General features: G+C 32.0%; 1 pseudogene across 1 annotated transcript in view; it reads left to right on the plus strand.

Annotated features, from left to right (window-relative positions):
* The first annotated feature begins 4313 nt into the window (after positions 1-4313).
* Positions 4314-22982, plus strand: part of LOC309792633 (kinetochore-associated protein NSL1 homolog) — a 49577-nt pseudogene continuing 30908 nt past the window's right edge. The window contains exons 1-2 of the transcript in view: positions 4314-4373; positions 5002-5064. The product of the transcript in view is annotated as a kinetochore-associated protein NSL1 homolog (transcript). The remainder of the gene's footprint in view (positions 4374-5001; positions 5065-22982) is intronic.

The raw sequence follows: 22982 nt of genomic DNA on the forward strand, positions 1-22982 counted from the left end.
TTGGAATGTTGTATAAGTTCATTATTTCACCCATTGAATATCAGCATATGTATACTTTTGGGTGAAATCATATGCTTTAAGAAATACTTCAAGTTGCAGTCAAAACGTATCAATTTTAAAAAAAATATGTCTTTTGACTGACACTTAAAGAATATAGAGGAAATAAGGAGATAAATTCTGCTTTTAAAAGTCTTGTGATATAACTGGAGGAAGAAAATAATATAGTAATAATTACTATAAAAATTCACTGGAAAACAGATGCAAACTAAGTTGTGTCATGTTTACTTAAAGATTAAAAGAATCTCAACACAGAGTAAGAAGAGCATCCGTTATCTGCTACCATTATAACAGGTCAGCTTCATCGAGTTAGGCAGAGGAACAGTATTTTCAGGAGACAGTAAGGTAAAAATGTACATGCACATGATGGATAGGATACCGTGGTTGGAAAGAACCTGCTTATCAAGTCATCATTAACTCAAAAACCTGAGTGTTCAGGGGAAGTTACAAAGCCCAACTGTTTGCATATTCAGTTTAATAACTTGAATGACTTGAACAAGACCATGCAGAGAGCAAAGCAAATTCTTCCTCTGCTTTACATTATCATATGTTAAGCTCACTGGACTACAATATAAGCACTCAGATAAAAGCCAATGAATAAATATTGATGGCTGAAATAGGAACTCTTTCCTCACTTGGAGCAGTCCTAAAATGAGGAATGTTTCAGTTAATATTCTGGAAGAAGAGATAAATTTATAATTTTCCCAGAAATTTAAGGTAGAATTACTCCATTAATTTACCTATACCAACAATGTTAGCAATTGTTTCTATTTTTCTGAAGTAGGGCATTGCTGATTCTTTTGTAATTACTCCTCAGGGACTACCTCAGTGACCCCTACTCATATTAAGCTAGAGTTTAGCTAACTCCGTTTCTCACTTTCACATAATCACAAGCTTTCCTATAGGACCTGTTTTGCTGTGGTTTTCTAAGGCTGATGTTTTATTAGTGCTTCTTGTCTTGCCACTTGAATTATATAAGGTATTTATCAACTAATAGCAGACCACTAAAATTTTAAATATATATATATATAACAATACCCAAGAACAGGTTTCTATTAAAGAACACTATTCTAAAAGTCTCAGATTATACACAGAAGTTACACAGCATAAAAAACAATTTTTGGACATGAATCTTAAAGAATAATTAAATATAAATAGTTCCTTATAATTTTTAAAATTCCTTCATTCAACAATTATAACAATTATTTACTGAATATCTGTTATAAATTGCATGTTTGTGTCCCCCCAAAATTCATATGTTGAAAATCAAATACCTTGTGGTATGGTATTTGGAGATTGGACCTTTTTTTTTTTTTTTTTTGAGGTACGCGGGCCTCTCACTGTTGTGGCCTCTCCCGTTGTGGAGCACAGGCTCTGGACTCGCAGGATCAGTGGCCATGGCTCACGGGCCCAGCTGCTCCATGACATGTGGGATCTTCCTGGACTGGGGCATGAACCTGTGTCCCCTGCATCGGCAGGTGGACTCTCAACCACTGCACCACCAGGGAAGCCCACAACCACAGATTTTTAAACTAACATTTTCTTATTAATCAAAATAATGTGATGTACAAAATTAAAGTGAATTCAGATGATAATCTTGATAATTCAAGCATATATGTTTAAATATTATCTTTCCCTCTTGCATTGCTTAAGATAAAACAGATCCAATCTCAAGTTTCTAGCAAATAATCTGCTTTCCCCTTTACAGGACAGTGTAGGATAGCAAGATTGATTAGCTTCATTGGTTTTAAAAAACTATTTGGTCTATAAATGAGCCAACTGCTTATTGTTGTTTTTAATGGAAAAACAATTTTATGCAATAACTAGAGGGTATGTCACTAACCTGGGCCAGATTTATTAATTTGTGAGCAGTTTTGTTGTTGTTGTTGTTATTCAGAAGTGAAAGAGTGAGTGAATCAACAAAACCCATCGCCACACCTGGGAACAAGAACCTCCCACATATTCTACAGGAATATTGGAATGTTATATCATTACAGGAGGCAGGATCCCAATTATTTGAGTGTAATTACTAAATTTTTGGCCAAAGTGCTTATTTCATTTTCTCAACATGTTAATGTTGCTATGGCTGGCCTAACTCAAGGTAGCTGATTTTGTAGTAAATATATTTCATAAAGTTGTCTTCCAGAAGTAACAATATGTTATTGAATTTTCTCTAAATAAAAAAAAAATATTAGAATTTTGTTCATGACATTGACTAATTAAGATTCCATGAAGGTGCACACTTTGGTCAGTTGAAGACACAAACTAGTTCAAAAGTTATTCCTACACCATTCCATCAATATTATTATAAGGGTAGCATAAGTGTAAATAATAAGTATTATTATTATTATTTAATTCATGTTTTAGTTTATCCTGAAGTGCATGGAAAAAAATATTCTTGAGACAGAATAACTTTGTTTTTACTGCCAGGGAAACACACTTTTCTCAACATATTTTTGAAACATCTGTTTAATGTCTCCGATTGTTTTTCACTTACAGTAAGCTTGTCAATACAAATAATCGTTCAGAGAAAATTTCATGCTTGAATGTATTTGGGAATAAAACTCAGTATATTTGGTATAAAAAGCTTTCAAATAATAAAACATTTGCATTTATACTAGAAGTACATAAAAGTTGATATGAATAAACAACTGATATGGATGGAAGGTTTCACATGAAGGGCCTTATTTTTATAGTTGGAATGTTTTCTCAATGAATGCTCATTACCAACTGTCCTTCTAGCAGTCCTCTCTCAAGACACCTACATTTTGACAAAGCCTAGCCACAGAATCTTACCCTTCCTCTAGTTAAAGTCTCCATCAATAAAGTTGTCTTGATCATTTTCCTTTATTTCAGTTTTTGCATAGTCTTTCCCATTCCAGTTTTTAATTCACTCATTTTTTGTATTGCTAGTCTCTTTAAAAGAGTTATAATGATTGTAATACTATAAATAATATTTAAACATCAACTATGAGCCATACATCATTAAACTGGATTCTTGAATTTGTAATTAATCTTCCTAGCAATGCCATTAATATTTTGTTATATTCATTTTACAAATAAGAAAATAGAGGGCCAGAGAGTGAATAACTTTTCAAAGTTAGAAGTAAGGGGCAGGGCCAGATTTTAACCTTGGTCCCTCCAAGTCCAGAGATATGTTTTGCATCAAGCCACATGATTTCACTGACTTTATTGGGGAATCAATCTTGTTCTCATGGATCAAGTACAAGATATGACAGGATCAATTGTACTACTGGGTTGCCTTCTCTCTAGATCTCTCTTTCTCTCTCTTGGTGAGCTTTGTCAGTCATCCGTGATAGTAAGGTTAGAAAACTACTCCAAATCTGAGAGAAATATGAAGAATGGATGAATCTATTTCTAAAAAAATTGTGTGAAATTTCCCAGTTTAATGAAACCAAATTGAATCTATAAACTCAAATTTCACTTCCAAACATTTTGACTTTACTGATAAAATGATTACCCAAAACAGTTATGGAATTTAGAAACCAATTTATTCAAAATCTTCATCTTATAGTAATGAATCTAAGGCTCTAACTGGTAAATGAGTTCCTTGAAGTCTAAGTCAACTGTATTTTATCATTAATGGGGTTTTAGAATTTTATTAAGTTCATATCCTTTGCTGTGAAAGTTTTTTTAAAAAATTTATTTAGCTAAGAAAATACACAGAATGAACTAGTTTTATTCTTAAAAAGAATTTCTGGAAAACTTTTCAACATAATTATATGTACATTGAATTGTGGTTCCTACTAACTTACATTGAAACATAATGCTTAATAAAACATATTTTAGGAGACCTTAATTTTAATATTGCTTTACTCAATTTCCTTTTCTCAAGCATAACCTTAAATCAGATTTTAAACTTGTGGTAGTGTGAAACAGTGAAAGAATTTGTGTTTCAGATTCACATAGTTCTTTCTGTTCTGATGCTATCTATTGTTCAATATATTAAATTTCTCACAAATTATTTAACCTTTCTGAGCTTCATTTTTAGTTTAAACTAAAAGTTATTCTCTTCATAAGAACTATTATAAGAATTATATATGATAGCTGACATAAAACTCTAGCCCTGTGATTAGTTTGTAATTGAAGGAGATGGTGTTGTAGTTGCCCAATATTTTGTGGCCTATCCTCCTGGGAGGCTTTTATAATCCTGATCCCTGAAATCAGTCTTAAACCATGATTTATGAGTGGAAGTGTTATGTTACCCTGCCATGCAGATGTTTCAAGTGTCTATCATGACAACTGAAATGTCTCATACTGGCTTTCCAGCCAGCAAGAGTCTTGCAATGAGGAAGGTATGGCCACCTTTGATGAAAACGTAGTGAAGAAAAGGCAAGTTTTTGTTTTTTTGTTGATGGTAGCATGTCATAACTGTTATAAAGGCAACACAGTCGAGCTTATTTTGGCTGATTCAGGAATAATTAACATGTAGCAGTACTCCTAGTAGACATTTGTGATTTACTCTCTAATATTTATTCCTCATTTCCCAATAGAACCTGATTTCTTTTATGCCACCTAGGAAAAGTTCATTCTGCCCACTATAGAGGAGGGGTATTTAAGTCTGAGCCCTTTAATGTATTCCCTCATTTTCTTTTCTAAGACATGCCCTTTCAGCTGTTCACTGCAACACAAAATTGGCTAGCATTCTCTTTTCCAGGATTAGAGAACCAATTTAAGTGGATATAGTAAATTCTAAGAAGGTAGGAAAGTGGTAAAGTGATTAAAAAACTTTAAGGCCAGGAACACCTCCCTCCATCACACTCCCACCCTCATCCCCAACTCCCACACACACAGCACACAGCTGTTGACTTTATCTACCCCCAAAAAAGAGAAAAATAAATATAATTATGCAGAGAAATTTGGAAAGCAACTTGTACTTTAGAAGTATATTATTGTGCCTTGCTATCCAACTTATTGTTTCAGGTTTCTCCTAAACAGAGGATTATGCTGAGTCAACAGAGTGCTATGATAATGCAGAATACTAAGGTGAGTTAGAGATTTCAAGACACTCTCTTGGACTCAAACTTAAGTATTTAAAGACTCTGGCTTTGAGGACCAGCCCATGGAATTTCTGCGTAGCACACAGATCAAAACTCTTCTAAGGTTTTAGGGAGTTATTTTGCTAGAGAATGGCAAAAATAACAAAAACATGACTGTTGGTCCTTTGATGATCTCTAGGTCTTTAGAGCTCCATGAATAGGAAGGAGGATGCTAAAGCCAGAGTAGCTCATGAAACCTTTCTAATGTTCATCTCAAGTGTGTCAGTGGAAGACAGTGTAGAGTGGAGACTCTCTTAGTAAACTCAACCAAGGTAATCCTTGGAGACCTGGATTCTGATAACAAAGAAATGTTTTTTTTTTCTTCCTTTGGTGAGGATATAAATGCATTTCATATAAGCATGACAATTTTTAATAGTTCATGTTGTGTGTATAGACATTGGTTAATTAAGATAATTGACTCATTGAGACCTTTGTCATGTCCTACCATGAACTTAATTTATCTTTTCTACCTTCATTGTTATTCTTTTGGGGATTCACATGTTCCAAGAAAAGCTAAATTATAGAACCAAGAACATGGCCTAGTTTGCTTCATCTGGATACAATAATTGATTAAAAATTGGACAAAGGATATAAGCTGTATTATATATATATATATATATATATATATATATATATATATATATATATATATATATATATATATATATATGTCATTTCCTGGTAAATCTGGGGAAACAAAAAGTCTTTCTCTTGTTCCAGATGGTATTTTGTGCATATGTGATGTTTTGAAATACTGCTGCCATTTTACTATCAGAAGAGAATATCATAGATGTGAGAACCAAAAACAAGCAAACAAAATCTGACCCAATATGTCTGAATTCTCTTCTAGTTCTGAAATTTTTACAAGAAACCATGACCTGCCTTATCCAAAAACTTCCAATTTTGTTGATGTTACTTAAAAAAATATATTTTGTCAAGTAACTTTTTAAAGGACTTTATTTTAGAGCATTTTCATATTTACAGAAAATTGAGAGGAAGGTGCAGAGATATTCCATATGCTACACACACACACACACACACACACACACACACACACACACCCATATGTGCATAACCTCCTTCATTATCCTTATCTACCACCAGGGCAGCACATTAGTTACAGTTGATGAACCTACATTGACACATCATTATCACCCAAGGTCCATAGTTTACATTAGGCTTCACTTTTGGGGGATTTAGGCAAAGATATAATGGCATGTATTCATCATTATAGCATCATAGAGAGTATTTTCACAGCCCTAAAATTATTCTGTGCTTCACCTTCAAAAAGAAACTTTTTGAATTCAAAAATTCAAAAAGTTTTTGAATTTGAATTCAAAACTGTGAATTCAAATTTGAAATTTAATTCAAATTCAAAAAAAAATACTCTTCCCACCCCCTTGTAATCTTTTTACTCTTTCCATAGCTTTGCCTTTCCCAGAATGTCTTATAGCTGGAATCATGCAGTGTGTAGCCTTTTCAGATTGGTTTCTTTTCCTTAGCAAATGGCATTTGAGGTTCCTCCACATCTTTACATGGCTTGATAGTTTATTTCTTTTTAATGCTGAATAATATTCCATTTTCCGGATGTACCACAGTTTGTCTATTCACCTACTAAAGGACAGCTTAGTTGTTTCCACGTTTGGGTAATTTTGAAAAAAGCTGCTATAAACCTCTGTGTGCAGAATTTTGGTGTGCACAAGTTTTTTTTTTTTTTTTTCTTCCAATATTCTGGTTGCTTTACCTCATCCTTTCCAAGGCCCTGGGGTAATCTATATTAGTATTTTGCTAGCACCTTCTATGTTTTCCTCCATGTCAATATGAAGATACACTCATATAAAACATATAGAACACACACACAAAGATATACATTTGTAGTCTCTTTGCTGTCCTTGTGAAAAACAGTGGGATCAACTTTTAAACACATTTATGCATACTAAATTATCTCCTGGAAATCCATGTCAGTTAACTGGTTGAATTTTAAGTCACTCCTTTAAAAGCTAGGTAATATCTTTTGGTGTGGATATACTAATTCTCTATTGATGGGTATTTATTTAAGGTTTTTGGTTTTGTGCATGCTTACATTTTTACTACTATGGGAATTATTCTGATATTAATATTCTTGTACTTATTTTTATTTGCATCATTTTTGTATTTATATAGAATAACTTTTCTAGGAGAGTAAATTACAAGGTCAAAAGATAAATTTTAAAAATTATATCAAATTTTATTATACTTTTCCATAATGCTTAAATAATTCACATTTCCTTGAACAAGAACTGAGCATACTGTCTCCCTTACTATCCTACAAGGAATAGATATGTCACTAATTTTTCCAGTCCAAAATATACAAATTACTGTCTCTTTGTCACTTAAAATTACTGACTACTGAGTTTAGGCATCTTTTTTCAGTGTTTGGACAACTGAATTTACTCTTCTGTGAGTGTCCTAAGCACATCTATTTTTGCTACTTAAGCATGGTGTTTATTTTTCACCAGGTTACATGTGATTTTGAGTTTATCTCTAAGAGGTCTGAAAATTTGAATTCTTACTATAAATATCTTTTTCCCAGCTCCCAAAATTTTGTAGACTTCACTTATGGTATATTCTGAAATACATTCTTTTAAGACATTTTATATAGCAAATGTTTCTTTATTTTTACAGTTACCTGACCTAAAGATTGCCTCTAGATTTTAATACAGCTGTTTTGATTTTCTTGCTATATTTTTATCAGTATAAAAATTGATAAAAGTGTTTTTAACCTTAAGTCTGATACCATTTGGATATTTTTTCAGTATGTGTTATGTAACATAGAAATCCAGCTTACATTTATTTCCAGATGAAGATACAATTATGTCAACAACATTTATTAACTACTGTTTTTTATTTCCCCCTCTGGAGTTGAAGCACTACATTTGCAAGATAGACATTAAATATTTATATGTACTGGGAACAATTTCAAGATTCCCAATTCAGTTCTATTAATCAGTTTGATTATTCTCAAGTCAATATTGATATATGTGTTTATCCCCAAGCCAATATTAATTTTATTATAAAAACTCTAAATATATTATGATGTTAGATATATTAGAACTATTATTAGGATTTTATCAGCCCTGCTCACTTCCATCTGCCAACAAACAAACCAACATTCTGTTGAAATATAATTGGATTTGTATTAGATTTATATATTAATTATGGGACAGTGGCTATTTTTATTATTTGAAATCTTTCCCTCAGAATCATTTTTATCCCTTTTTAAGTTTAGATCTTGCTTTATGTTCTACAAAACGTTTAAATAATTTTGTATTCTGTCTTTTTTATTAAAATTTCCCAGGATTATTATAGTTTTGCAACATTACAAATATAATTCTTTCTTCATTTATTTTTAGATACTTACTCCTAAAATGAAAAAAAAATAAACTATTGATTTTCATGTATTTGTCTTAAAACTAAAACATTTCTATAATTTATTATTTCCAGAAAATCTATTGTACTTGGAGATCATAATCCTAGAATTGCATAATTAACAATTGCTATAGTATTATGCATTATTTTTCAATGTTTTTATCAGTTCTTTTTATTATATTATTTCACTTTTTATTTTACTATGTTTTAGCTTATATTTCAACTCTGACAATATGGAATAATAATGATGAAAGTAGTCATCCATTCTAGTTCCTGAGCTAAACTGAAATTATCTTTCTGTTGTAGGATAATATTTACTCATATTTTTGATAAATTGTCATGATTACATTTTAAAAGTTTATAGCTAGTCCTATTTATCAGCAAGCAGCTAAATTTTATGTACAATTATAACTTCATTATTTATCAAGTTTTACTTTCTTTTTTGTAATACAAAGCATTTTAACTGACACCATTTGTTACCTTCAATCCACACAATGACAAAGTTTATAAACATATTTAAATATAGTAGTATAAATTCCCAATCTTACACATTCTATATGAATTTAATATTTCAATGGTCTAGTTTTTACCTAATAACTTCAAATAGAATTATTAACTGAAAATCTATTCTTCTTCATTCAGCTTTATCAGTGAGTGTACATAGTGTAGCTTATTAAGACACTCTCTTTTTCAAAACTTTAAGTAATGTTGTAGTGATTTACTTTTATGTATTAAATTTAATATTTGAAAGTAATTACATATTGTCACACATTACAAGCTGCAAGTGTTCTATTAATATTGCTGATTATAATTAATTTAAATATTTTTGACCTGAAGGTTTTTGGTGATAGGGAATACAAGATTATGCATTAAAAGGCTAAACTTTACAATTAATAAATTTTAATCTGTGTTTTGAAATGACAATATTTCATAAATGCAAGAAACAAAACCTAACTTATTGAATATGCAATATGGATATTACTTTATTTCACACTCAGAACATTAGGATTTTACCCTTGTTTTGTTCCTGATCAAACACATTTCTCTGATTTTTTTGTGTTTTTTTTGCAAGTTTTAATTATTTAAAAGTTTTTTCACTTTTTAAAACATCTTTATTGATATATAATTTATATATCACACAATTTACCCATTCAAAATGTACAATTGAATGTTTTTTTTAATTGAAGCATAGTTGATTTAGAATGTTGTATTTATTTCTGCTGTACAGCAAAGTGATTCAGTTATACATGTGCATACATTCTTTTTTATATTATTTTCCATTATGGTTCATCACAAGATATTGAATATAGTTCCCTGTACTATACAGTATGACCTTTTTGTTTACCCAATTTTAAATTAGTAATGCTTAATATAAATAACATTACTGATTTTAATAGAGAAGATTCATTCAGGCTTTTTTCTTCAATGTATACATACTTTCATCAACAGTGTACAACATAGTTTAAATAAATAATAATATAAAATAATTTATACAAATCACAATACTTCTTTCAGGGTCTAAAATAATATCATATTTGCAAGCCAAGGTTTTACTGCTATCATTAGGCTGCATAAATAACAAGCAGTGTGTGTGTGTGTGTGTGTCTGTGTGTGTGTATACTTTCCCTGTATGTGTATTGGATTACAAGTTTAAGTTCTTTGATTTATTTAAAACATCAGTGAACTTTCTAAAGTAACTGACATCCTCTAGGAAATCATTTATGTTAGGGTAATAGGACTAATAATTTACCATGGATTTAAAGATTCTGTACATATAGTTCTACACTGAGTAATTCAGAGCTGATGAAGTAGGACCAGTCCCTTGATCAGAAATATGGGAGAAGCACTTAAATAATCATAACATGATCTGATAATCTTACTCATAAATTAAGATAAATAAACTTTGGAAGAGTACTGCGTTTGATTGATGTAATAAACTTAATGGACATGTGTCCCAGCTTTAATAGGAAAATGTGTTAATATTTTCTTCAAATTTCCTCTTGATTTTACCATACTTAATTATCTAAAAAAAATTCTTCTTCATCTGAGAATTACGGGTAAAATATTGATTATCAAATTAGAGAAAAAAATTAGACTATTTCCTCTTCTCATGTTAAAGTTGCCAAAGCCTTTAGTCAACTATTTAAAAGAACTTAGCTCTAACCTACCTATTAGAGAATTATAGAGAATATTGTATAAAAGTTTGTGCTTATAGAGAATTGTAGGTAATATCCTATAAAAGTTTGTGCTTTTTATTCATAGCGTATTTTATTGTAAATTTGTCAAGTTTTCATAAAAATGCTGTGAATTAAGGAACAAATTGTGTCCATCATCAGTGTGGTAATTGCTACAGACTAAGATAGCCAAATGCAGAAATATTAAGAGGTATATAATTAACCAACCATGAAATAATTTGGCTGGCATCATACAAGTCTACTTTGCTGACAAATGATAAGGCCAATATTCTGCTTTGAAATGGAGAATGTTGATTACATTTCCAACTCAAAGAAATTACATTCTTTATGTCTCCAGTGGAAAGCAGGAGTCCAGAGTTAATGAAAGAAAACGCAAGACTATCTGGAATTCCTGGGGCTTCCATATTATTATAATATATAATTAATATTTATGGAAAATTTTTGAAGTGCCAATAAAAATAATTATGTGTGTGTGCGTGTGTGGTTATGTTCAAAAACTTCCTAGAGACAAAAGTACAAAAACTCAAGAAAAATACAAGTTTAGATAAATAAAAAGTTATTACAGTAAACTTGCCAAGTTTGACCCTAATTCCTTGTAGGAATTAAGATGATATACTATCATTTCATATTAAACAGATTTTGAACATTACATTATTGTATGATGACCACACACCATCATTTATCCTAGACTGACACAGCTTTAGATATTTTTATTATTTTCTACAAAGCTGATAATTTTGATCTCTGAGGGTTTTCTTTTAAGTATATAAAAAAATTAATAACTTTTTTGGATTTCTGTTTCTAAGTGAGTCATTAATTACAGGGAATGCTCAATATGAATAAGAGATGACCTTGAAAACCTCCCATTCAAATACACACAAGAAAATATTCAATGAAATTTTTATTAACTCAATTACTTTCTATAAAAAATAATTCATTTGTTATTTCTACTTCAAATATCACTAAAAATATCAATTTCAATAAGGTAAATTTTTCTGACCAGTTTTGTCTCAGTGTTTTCCTTGCCAGCTGGAATTTGCCACCAACATATTTACCCTGCCATTTTACACTTATAATTACAATTTTGCAGAATGTTAATGTGCTTTTTGTAATGGAACTTAAAGATTAGACAGTTTAGCATTCTTATTTTAATTTACTATGTTCACATCTGAGGGGGGAGCGGAAGCACTCTATAGTTGTATGATTATTTCAGTCTTTGGTGAACCTGTGTCCCTGAACTCTGAACTTCAACAGTGCTTCTCAGTTTTTTCCCCACTTAGGTGGACAAGATGGCTGGTAGAAACTGGAGTTAGGTATTTCCCTTCTCCCACATGATAGGATAGAGTTGTGTATTTCCCTGCTCCCTAAGTACGTTAGGCTCTGACTAAACTCCAGCTGGTTAGGTAGACTCTGGTAAAATAATTTCTTCTAAAGGCAGGCTTTGTTAAGAACAGAGTGCTGCTGTGTATTTCTTTTTCTTTTTCTTTTTTTTTTTTTTTTTTGCAAATCATAAAATTTATTGAATATGTTGAATTCATTACCAAAAGCGTTTACACAAAGAAAATTTAAGCCATATGGTTTCTAAGGGTTTATTCTAATAAATATTTATGGAAGAAATAACATCAGGATTACATAAACTCTTTCAAGTATAAAAAAAAAAAAAGGGAGACCATTTCCAAATCACTTTATGTATTTAAAAATGGTTCTTTTTATCCTTTCCCCTGCTGGAAGTTGGAGGCTATTTTTCTCTGATATTTACTATGAGGTCCTGGAGGTAGAAATCCTGGAAGTAAATATCACAAACATGCAGTGTTTCCCCTATAGCTGGGTCCCCTGGATTTTTTTTTAACAACTTTATTGGAGTATAATTGCTTTACAATGTTGTGTTAGTTTCTGCTGTACAACAAAGTGAATCAGCTATATGTATACATATATCCCTATATCCCCTCCCTCTTGAGCCTCCCTCTCACTCCCACCCTCCTTATCCCACCCCTCTATATGGTCACAAAACACCGAGCTGATCTCCCTGTGCTATGCAGCAGCTTCCCACTAGCCATCCATTTTACATTTGGTCGTGTATATATGTCACTGCTTACTGTCACTTTGTCCCAGTCTCCCCTTCCCACTCTGTGTCCTCAAGTCCATTCTCTACTTCTGTGTCTTTATTCCTGCCCTTCCAGGAGGTTCATCAGTACTTTTTTTTTAGATTCCATACATATGTGTTAGCATATGGTATTTGTTTTCCTCTTTCTGACTTACTGCACTCTGTATGACAGACTCTAGGTCCTGGATTTTTAAACTCTCAGCATTCTTTACGCTGAGGCTCCAGCACTTCGTCAGTTAGAATTTAGGTTTTCCTACCTCAACACTGGTTCTCATGGAGGTTTCTACTCATGGGTTTTTGCATTGGTAAGTTTTTTTCTTTTCTTTTTTAAGTTCCCATTTATTATTTTATTTTTTCAGCTTTATTGGACATAATCGGCCAAGTTTTGTATCTGTCTTTCTCTCCAATTGTGGAGGCAGTGGTTTGCCCTGTGTCTTAACTTCTCTGACAGCTCGAAAAATAATTGTTTATTTTTCCATTTGTTTTAACTTTTTATTTGTTAGGACAGAGTGACAACATCTAAGATCATTTCATGCTAGACTGGAAAAATCCAGAGTTGTAAGTTTTTAATGAAAGACTACATTAACACTGTAGAAGTTCTGTGGGATGGAGGAGTAAGCACATCGCAAGTGCTGAGGACAACCTAGAGCTGCTCCACAGATTTGAAACAGTCTAGTTTTGCTGTGTATAACTGTGTCACAGCTGAAGAGGTAGAAACTCAACTAGTATTTAGCAAAACTGAGGAGAAAAGACTAAGAAACATCCTATATATGAATTAATCATATGAAAGGGCCATCATGAGAGGCTGTCAGACAGCAATATTTCTTTCAATTCTGAAACACCTGCAGGGATTTTTACCAAATTGATTGTCTTTTTTGCAGCTTTTATATAAAGCTTTTTGGTCGGACAGTATCAGCCATGGAGCCTGCCTCATAATGGCATTTCTCGTGTGCCAGAGGGTTTATATTTCCAGAGTCCATATTGATCCACTTTATCTGGTTTACCTTTATAGAGCATTTCACATCTTTGTTGATAACGCTAACTGAATTGCTGCAGGACTGAAAGATTGTTCACAGCATATTGCAATGAAAGTTGTCAAGCGTCTTTAGAATGCAGTGAAATTGACAAGATGGAGAGCTTATGATTCTGAATGCATTGACAATAGCCCTTTAAGATGATTATCTCAACAGAGAAATTTTAGGCTGAATTCAATCTGTAAATTTCCCAACTAGTGTCTCAATCACACTGTATAGTGTGACATTTCAGAATGTATTCCCTTTAATAAAAGCATGCTATTGTGCCTTTTTTAGTTGCTATGGTTAATAAAATTTAAGATTTACCTTTGGGCAGTATTCTCCTGTTTTACTGGGTAAATCGTTTTTCCCTCACTGGGCTTCAAAATATACGTATTTCAACATTGTTCATTAGTTATTATCAAATAGGTACTTCTGCTATGATTCTAACAACTCAAATTATTTTATTTATTTATCAATCTGTTAATTATTTATTTATTTATTTGGATTGCAGTCTATACTACTGACCCTAGAAATATGTCAAACTTCAGTCACACTATTTTATCACTCACATTTGGCTATGGATATATCTAAAATTAACATGTAATTACATTATTATCCAAATTATGCATATGATTTAAAGAGTCAAATAAATTTACACAACTTGTATATGTCTAGAGAACAGGGACTATTAACTCTTTTAGCTACTTATTGTAGGACATCCACATTGCTAAATAACATGCTTGTAATTATTTTAATAATTTTTTTTCAATTTTAGACATAATTTCTGAACTTTTATTTTGGGAAAATAAATATATTTTTTTCTTTTTCTATTCTTGCTTAAGCCACTCTACCACTGGCACAGGTTTTTCAGCTCTTCATATCATTAAAATGTAGTTATTTATTAATTTTGATTAATTAAAATTTAGAAACTATGACCATCTAAACATCATTTACATGTTGTATGTCGAAAGTATGCTTTTTTTTCTTTAACTTTCTTGTTTTCTCTGAAAGTAATAGTCTGCTTGCTTGCTCACTTAGTTTTCTGTATACTACTTAACATTAATTCAAACCCAGATTCTCTACTCCATAATTTCATGTCTTCTGTTTTTCACATATGACTGGCAATCCTTGGCTGTCCACTCATATTTAAGAGTGTTCAGTAGAAAGATGCTTGGAAGTTACTTGTAGGTGTACAGGTGTGTCAATTGTGGCCTTATCTTTTTTTAATTAATTTATTTATTTTTGCTGTGTTGGGTCTTCGTTTCTGTGGGAGGGCTTTCTCTAATTGTGGCAAGCGGGGCCACTCTTCATCACGATGCGCGGGCCTCTCACTATCGCGGCCTCTCTCGTTGTGGAGCACAGGCTCCAGACGCGCAGGCTCAGTAGTTGTGGCTCACGGGCCTAGTTGCTCCGCGGCATGTGGGATCTTCTCAGACCAAGGTTCAAATCCATGTCCCCTGCATTATCAGGCAGATTCTCAACCACTGCGCCACCAGGGAAGCCCAGGCCTTATTTTTAAGTTGGCGTAGTCAGGTTCTTTTCTTGGGAAACTCCTGCATCTACAGCCTTATATCTTTTCTGGTACACCAAGGAAACGTCTTCTAGACTCCTAACTTCTGGGTATGACGGTGGATGCCAGCACTCTAGAAAAGAGTGGGGAAAGAATGCTGGAGGCATGTCATCCAGTGTGAGAGCATTGTCTTAGCCTCTGACATCACAATGTACTCAGTCCTCTCCTCTGCCTTGTGTTTCCCCTCATTCACCCTGCATTTTTTTCTCTTACCTTCTCTGGAGTTTAAATGTCTTTTACCTGGGAGGAGAGAAGGCAGTTAACAATGCTGCATGGAAAAACGATTCAGGGATTCTTAAAAAGTCTTTAATTCAGTGGACACTCTTATTACCCATTACTAAGCTTTTTTATTGCAGGGGGCCTTCTATGACACAATTTATGTTGTTTCATGTTTTTTCTTACAGCAGACTAAGGATTAAGCATTGCTGGGTCTCCAAAATAAGTTACACTGCTTTATACTCTTTTGCTGTTACTGTTCCCTATTCCATTCACAATCTCTCTTATTTATTTTTTAATCTCTTTTAAATCTGTATCTACTTTTTAAAAATGCTACTTTTAAAAAATATTTATTATAATTTTAGGGCAGTTTCGGTAGGGAAGAGAGCTAAATATGTTTGTTTAATCTAACATCTCTAACATCAAAATTTTTCTTTTATGTTTCTTTGAATTTTATTTTTTTTTCAGTTATTATGTTGAAAATTCAATAGGTAAAAATTGATGAGTGTTTCAGAAATATCATAACAGAAGAAGTATAGTTTAGACATTGACTCTGATAATTTGATTCTTTTAAGAATATTTAAGTACTTGATGTTAATTATTTTTAAAAAGTTAAGAATACAGAAAAGTAAGAAATGATGTTTATCCTTATCACCCAGAGGAAACAGAGTTAATATAGGCCCACAAACAGTGAGACAGTGTTTTGTTTTTTCCAACGTAACTTTACAGGCTGAAACAGTACATTGCTAATACACTTCATGTAACTAACATTTTCAATTGACAATATAGTAAAACATTTTGTGAGCAAAATAATTAAATAACATTATTTTAATAACTACAGGTTATTCTACCATATTTATATACCAATAAGCATAAATATTTATTATATATTTATTTTGGACATTTCAGAATATTTCTAAAGTTATACCATGAAGATCATTTTTTTTACAATTTTATTTTTATTTTTAAATTAATTTTTAAATTTTTACTTATTTTTTATACAGCATGTTCTTATTAGTTATCTATTTTATACATATTAGTGTATACATGTCAATCCCAATCTCCCAGTTCATCCCACCACCATCAACACCACCACCAGTTCCCCACTTGGTGTCCATATGTTTGTTCTTTACACCTGTGTCTCTATTCTGCCCTGGAAACCAGTTCATCTGTACCATATTTCTAGGTTTCACATATATTCATTAATATATGATATTTGTTTTTCTCTTTCTGACTTACTTCACTCTGTATGACAGTCTCTAGATCCATCCACGTCTCTACAAATGTCCCAATTTATGAAGATCATTCTTGAATTCAAGAAACCTTGTTGATCTCAGTTGACAATTAATACTAGAAACAAACTATTGTCAGAAAGACTAATTTGAAAAACTAGTCAAATTATATTTAGCAATCAGTTTCCAAGTTGTATTTCTTTAGTTCAAATAACTATGTATAACTGACAAATCAATGCAGTTATCCATGGGTATGTTTTGCCAAGTTCATTTCATGGGCTTGGATACCATTGTAAATGTATTCATATGTTTCAGTAGATTCAAAACTGCTCCTTAAAGAAAAATTGGGTTTGCTTGACCATACCTCTGAGTCTTTTAAGAAATTGAATATCCAAGTTAGACCCTCCAATTTCCACTGGGAATTACTACAGATTCCTTACAACTTGATCATCTTTTGTCTTAAGAATGTGGGTCTGTCTTTGAACAACAATATATTTTATCACCTCATTGACAGTATAGTTTTACCTAGTCAAGAAATCTACTCTATCAAGAAATTTGATTACTAGAAATAATATTTATAAAATATTGTCTGACATATAAGCAGTCTGATTTTGTAATATAGATTGTATTTTCTAAATATAGTTAATTGAGCACATTAATTCACCAATAGATTTGCCTTTTGGGGGATATGCAATTATGCTCCCCATTGGCTACAAGAAAAGGCCACATGAGACCACATTTGGATTATAATAAAAATGTTTAATATGCTGGTCAATGTATCATTTAGTAGTCTATATATATAAACCATATATGAGAACTTTCTTAGGGAATCAAGTTTTATGAATATGTACCATGAATGTCATGAAAAGGAATCATGAATCTTATTCAGTGCCCATCTCCTGTGCTTATCATTATATATGCTTTATATATATATATATATAAAACAATGAAAATCATTTTTATTTGGTCGTATAATTTTTTGTTTTGACAATTGTTTCAGTCTTACTGTTAAATATGAAGACATAATTAAGTAGAATTTAAATGTTATTACAAAAAGAGATTGGGGAAAGGTAAGGAGAGGTAGTTAAAAAGAGACATTGCTCCACTCTTGTAATTATGACTACCTTTATGTGTTAACTCTCTTCAGTGTTTCTATAATTTAACAACATCTGATACATTTAAGAATTAGCCTCATTAAATGACCATCTACATTACTGACTGATAGTTTATAATGTTTTTGCTTATTATTTTGCTTTACTTTGTGTGCTCACTTGAAATTCTCTAACATTTTTAGGCATGTTAAACTATATTTTTTTAAATCATGTCCAAGCTCTGAATTCCCTTACAAAAATTAATTCAAAGAAGGAAGAACAGTGTGAAAAATTTTCACTAATGAACATTTTACTATCAGTCCCCATTTGAAAAAGGCAGAAAAACTAACTAAAGCTATACTGAATAGCTGTGTTTATGCTGTTTTAGTCAGCCAGCTATCTATTTCTGTTTAGTATTACAAAAAAAGGTAGATAGTCCTCCTAAGTATGTAAGTTAAACAAAATGGGAGATATTTTAGTTTATAAAGCCCATATAAAAGTAATTTTTCCTTCTCACCATATATTTTTATTCAGAATGTATCATTGATTTGAATGGGCAATTCTGTATATGGATCGATGGGATACTGTGACTATGTCTGAAAAGAACCTAACTACAAAATAGCTTGTGGCTAAACACCTTATCTAAAACATTAATCCATCTGTTCAAAGTAAGCCAATATATGTCTCAAGAAAATAACTACAAATAAATAAAACTGAATGATGAAATAATGCTTATATTCTCTATGGGACAAATGTACTCTGGATATAAAAAATCCTTACTTTTTTTTTTCCCCTATTCTGAAAGGCTTTTAAAAAAATGTTTTCACATTTAAAATGGTTATCTTGAAATAAACAAGTCAGTTATGTGAAAAAATTGTTCTGAATTATTTTAATTTTACATTATTCTATAAAGCAGGCCATAAATATATACAAACACATTCTGCAACACATTCTATATGAATCTTAGAAGTTATCATCAGTGCACATTATTTGCTACCTGTCTTCCACATAAAGAGTGAGCAGTTGGCACATAGAGCAGGAGGAAGCGAAAAGGAGTGCCCAACCCAAAGGGGGAACATTCAGAGAGCTTGCTTTTTTTTTCCAGCTACCCCGGGTCACTGATACAAACTGAATGAAATCCTTCTCTGACTTTTGAAGACCCATTAATTGACATTCAAATGCTGAAGATTATGTATAGGGTACAAATTACAAACCTGTAAGGATTTTAAGTATTTATGTTGCAGAAGTAATCTGTGATACAAGATAAACACATTTTCCCAAATATGTAAATTTACGAGGTGGAAAATTTGAAGGAGACATAATTAGAGAGAGTCAAGTTTGGAGGGTTTGACTGACACCTTGAAGGTGTTCTCACAATGGGATCATGGAACAGAGACAAGGTATAACTTAGCTTCTTACAAAACTTATTTTCTTTACATCTGGAACAGGGTCTTCTGGATCTCTTCCTTCTCAAATCACTAATGAAGACGCTTATTTTCTTCTTCCAAATCCTAAAAGTTTCAGATTCCCCATACGTCTGTTCTTTTTCCTTTTATGTTCTTGTTTTCCTTTTGAAATGGGATTTCATTTTCTCTTGCAAAATTCAATCCTATCTATACTTATATCATCTAAAGTTTCATTCCTGGTCTTGAGCTTTCTCCTATCTCCAGTAAATGAGTTTAGGCAGAATATAAATAAAGCAGAACAAATTGCTACAAGAATGTCCTGCAGGTAATCACCACTTCAAATTGACCAATCCTACTCAATTTCTTTCCCCAAATCCATCCCTGGTTTTGTCTTTCCTATCTTAAGAGCATTATTTGTTTATTTATTTATTTTATTTTATTTTATTTTTATTTTATACTCTTTATTGGAATATAATTGCTTTACAATGGTGTGTTAGTTTCTACTTTATAACAAAGTTAATCAGCTATATATATACATATATCCCCATATCTCCTCCCTCTTGTGTCTCCCTCCCAACCTCCCTATCTCACTCCTCTAGGTGGTCACAAAGCACCAAGCTGATCTCCCTGTGATATGTGGCATTATTTATTAATCTGTTTACTTGCTTAAGGAGAAAAAAAATCCAAGTACATGAGTTCTAAAATTATAACAGTTAAATATTTTCTGTGTCTAAAGCTTCCCTCACATAAGTCTTCTATCAGCCATTCTCAACCTCTTTAATAAATTCTTATTTCTTACTAGTTGTCTCAACATGATTGTCTTAGGCTCTCTCTGATTTTATTAACACTTCTTTTCAATCCATCCATCATATTGCTACTAAAATCTTCACTCAAAAATACCAGATTTAACTGTCACTTTCTTGCTTCAAATCTTTTATTTTTTCTTAAAAAAATTTTGAAGAAATTCAAAGTATTCTCTATAACATAGCCTAAATTATTTTCTGTTTTATTTTCTATATTTCCTCATCCAAATATATAGCCACACTGAATTAATGGCAGTTTTCTCATGTGTGTCATGAAATATATATATATATATATATATATATATATATATATATATATTACATTATGAGTCCTTTGTCTTTTTTTTTTTGCTATGTCTCTTCAATTTTGGTAAATATAGTGGACAAATCTGATAAACACTTCAAAGTCAAATTCCAGTTCCATGTCTCCTCTGCTGCTTTGTAAATAGCACACCATCAATATAGGCTTCCACATTTATTCTCCACTAAGTTACGACAATCTCTAATTTTCACAGCTGATTATAACTATATGCTTATATCGCAGCCAAACTGACCAGATGGCAAGCACCTGGAGGGTGTAACCATTTTTCATTTATATTTGTAGGTCCTGTATTTAATGGGCCCATTGTAGGCACTTAAAACATTTTCATCATTTAAAAATCTGAGCTTGTGACTGAGTTTGTGACCTTTCCAGTTGAAATGGAAAAAAATGAGAAACAAGCATCTTTCTAGAAAAGTATAAAAAATGTCCTTGTGGTCCTAGCCAACGTTCTACCTATCAACAATATGGGCTGTAATATCCCAAGGTCAGCTCTTGTAGAGCACTCACCTAACAGCTTCAGAATTACCCAGACTGATATTTAGCTCCATTACAAAGCATTTTAGGAGGTGCCTATAGCATCAACCATACACTATAATACCATATTCACATCCTTTCCTTGTGCAACTCAGTGATAACTGGACTGTTAGGAAGAAAATATTTTGTATGGTTTCTGACTAACCCTTCTGAATAGTTTTTGTGCTGTTTCAAAGTAATTTAACTCTGGGGAGGGAGCAGAAGCAACAATCATCAGTCTAGGATCAGAATTAATAGGGTCTGTATTGATCGGACAAAGCTCTTTACTGGAGTTCTGGCCAGAGTCAAAAGTAACATTTCTTCACTTCTAACTTTGATTGTCTTTATGGACCAGCATCAAAAGATGTGTGAGTTGCAAAATATCAGTCATCTTTTTCAGACCATTAAAAAAGGCAGAACAGTGTGTCAGGTGATTGAAAACAATGTGAACTATCATTAGATCCTGAATTTTAAAAATCTTGTAGAATAATAAAAAAAAAGTTAAGTAGGAAAAAAAGAGATAACCTACCATTCACTACCCATGTTAACAAATGTTTTCACTATTTTACTTTTTATTTATTTCTAAATACAGAAATATAGGTAATAAATGTTAAGCCTCCTAGTTATAAATCTGTAATACTAATAATTGTAGCTTTTTTTTTTAAAGTGGTTTATTTTTTCCATGTTCTCCTCACATAACAGCAAGATTTAAATATACCATTTTATAATGCTGTTTAGGTATATTTGTGGAATCAATTATACTGTATATCTTACTTCATGGCTTATTTTTTAATTGAATGTTTATTTTTATGTCTGATAATAAAAATTTAGGAGAAAACAAAGCATTACTCAGTTGATTTATATTTTCTCTCCTGTGATTTTTTTTCCAAGATCTTTGAATGGGAATTCACTATTGGTTCTTATATTTAGATCAATAATGTAAAGGTAGGGCTTCCGTGGTGGCGCAGTGGTTAAGAGTCCGCCTGCCGATGCAGGGGACACAGGTTTGTGCCCTGGTCCGGGAAGATCCCACGTGCCACGGAGCGGCTAGGCCCGTGAGCCATGACCGCTGAGCCTGCGCGTCCAGAGCCTGTGCTCCACAACGGGAGAGGCCACAACAGTGAGAGGCCTGCATACCACACACACACAAACACACACACACACACATACAAAATAATAATAATAATGTAAACGTAGATGCAAGACATTTTATAGAATGAAGAGGAAATAATGAGCAAAAATAGAAGACACAAAAGAATACAAACATATGCAGAATAAATGGCTCAGTGTGAGATGGAAAACTAAAATTTCATTCATGCCTTACTCTATTTGATCATTGTAGTGATTTTCTTTGGCGTGAACGTTAGAATCCCATCTCTCTCCTCAACCTCATCTATATTATTCCTTTGAGTTTAATAATAAACACTTACATTTTCATTTCTTTTTTTAATATGTTAATTTATAACTTTAACTAGTTTAGTTCACACCTTGTTTGCTGGTTTAAAATATCTTTGTCATTGAAGTAAATATATATGACACAAAATAATGAAAGTATAAAAGAAAAATAAAAACATGAAATCTACCGTTTTATCTGTATAATTCCAAGGAAATGCCTTCACTCATTTCCCTTACTTCTATTTCAATAGCTCTCAGTGAATTCATATTTCTAAACCTAATGGTTTACTTACGAGACTGACATTTTTGTATGCAATCCTTACCCCAGATTCTTACTCTATCTTGCATATAAAATTAAATAATAACAATTTCCATGGTGTTTTATAATTGTCTCTTTGCATATCTGATATTTACTTGACAGCTAAGCATTTTTTCTTTCACTTTTATATGTTTATTGTCTAGCCTACGACTAATATTAGTAAATGAGTACAATAATTGACAAATACATGCTAATATTAACATTATTATCTCTGAGGAAATAATCTGCAAAATGCTTAGTCATGACATGGCATTTTTTCGTCCACAGTCTTTCCC

The sequence above is a fragment of the Mesoplodon mirus genome, assembly GCF_964341445.2.
Source record: "Mesoplodon mirus genome assembly, chromosome: 17".
Taxonomy (NCBI): Eukaryota; Metazoa; Chordata; class Mammalia; order Artiodactyla; family Ziphiidae; genus Mesoplodon; species Mesoplodon mirus.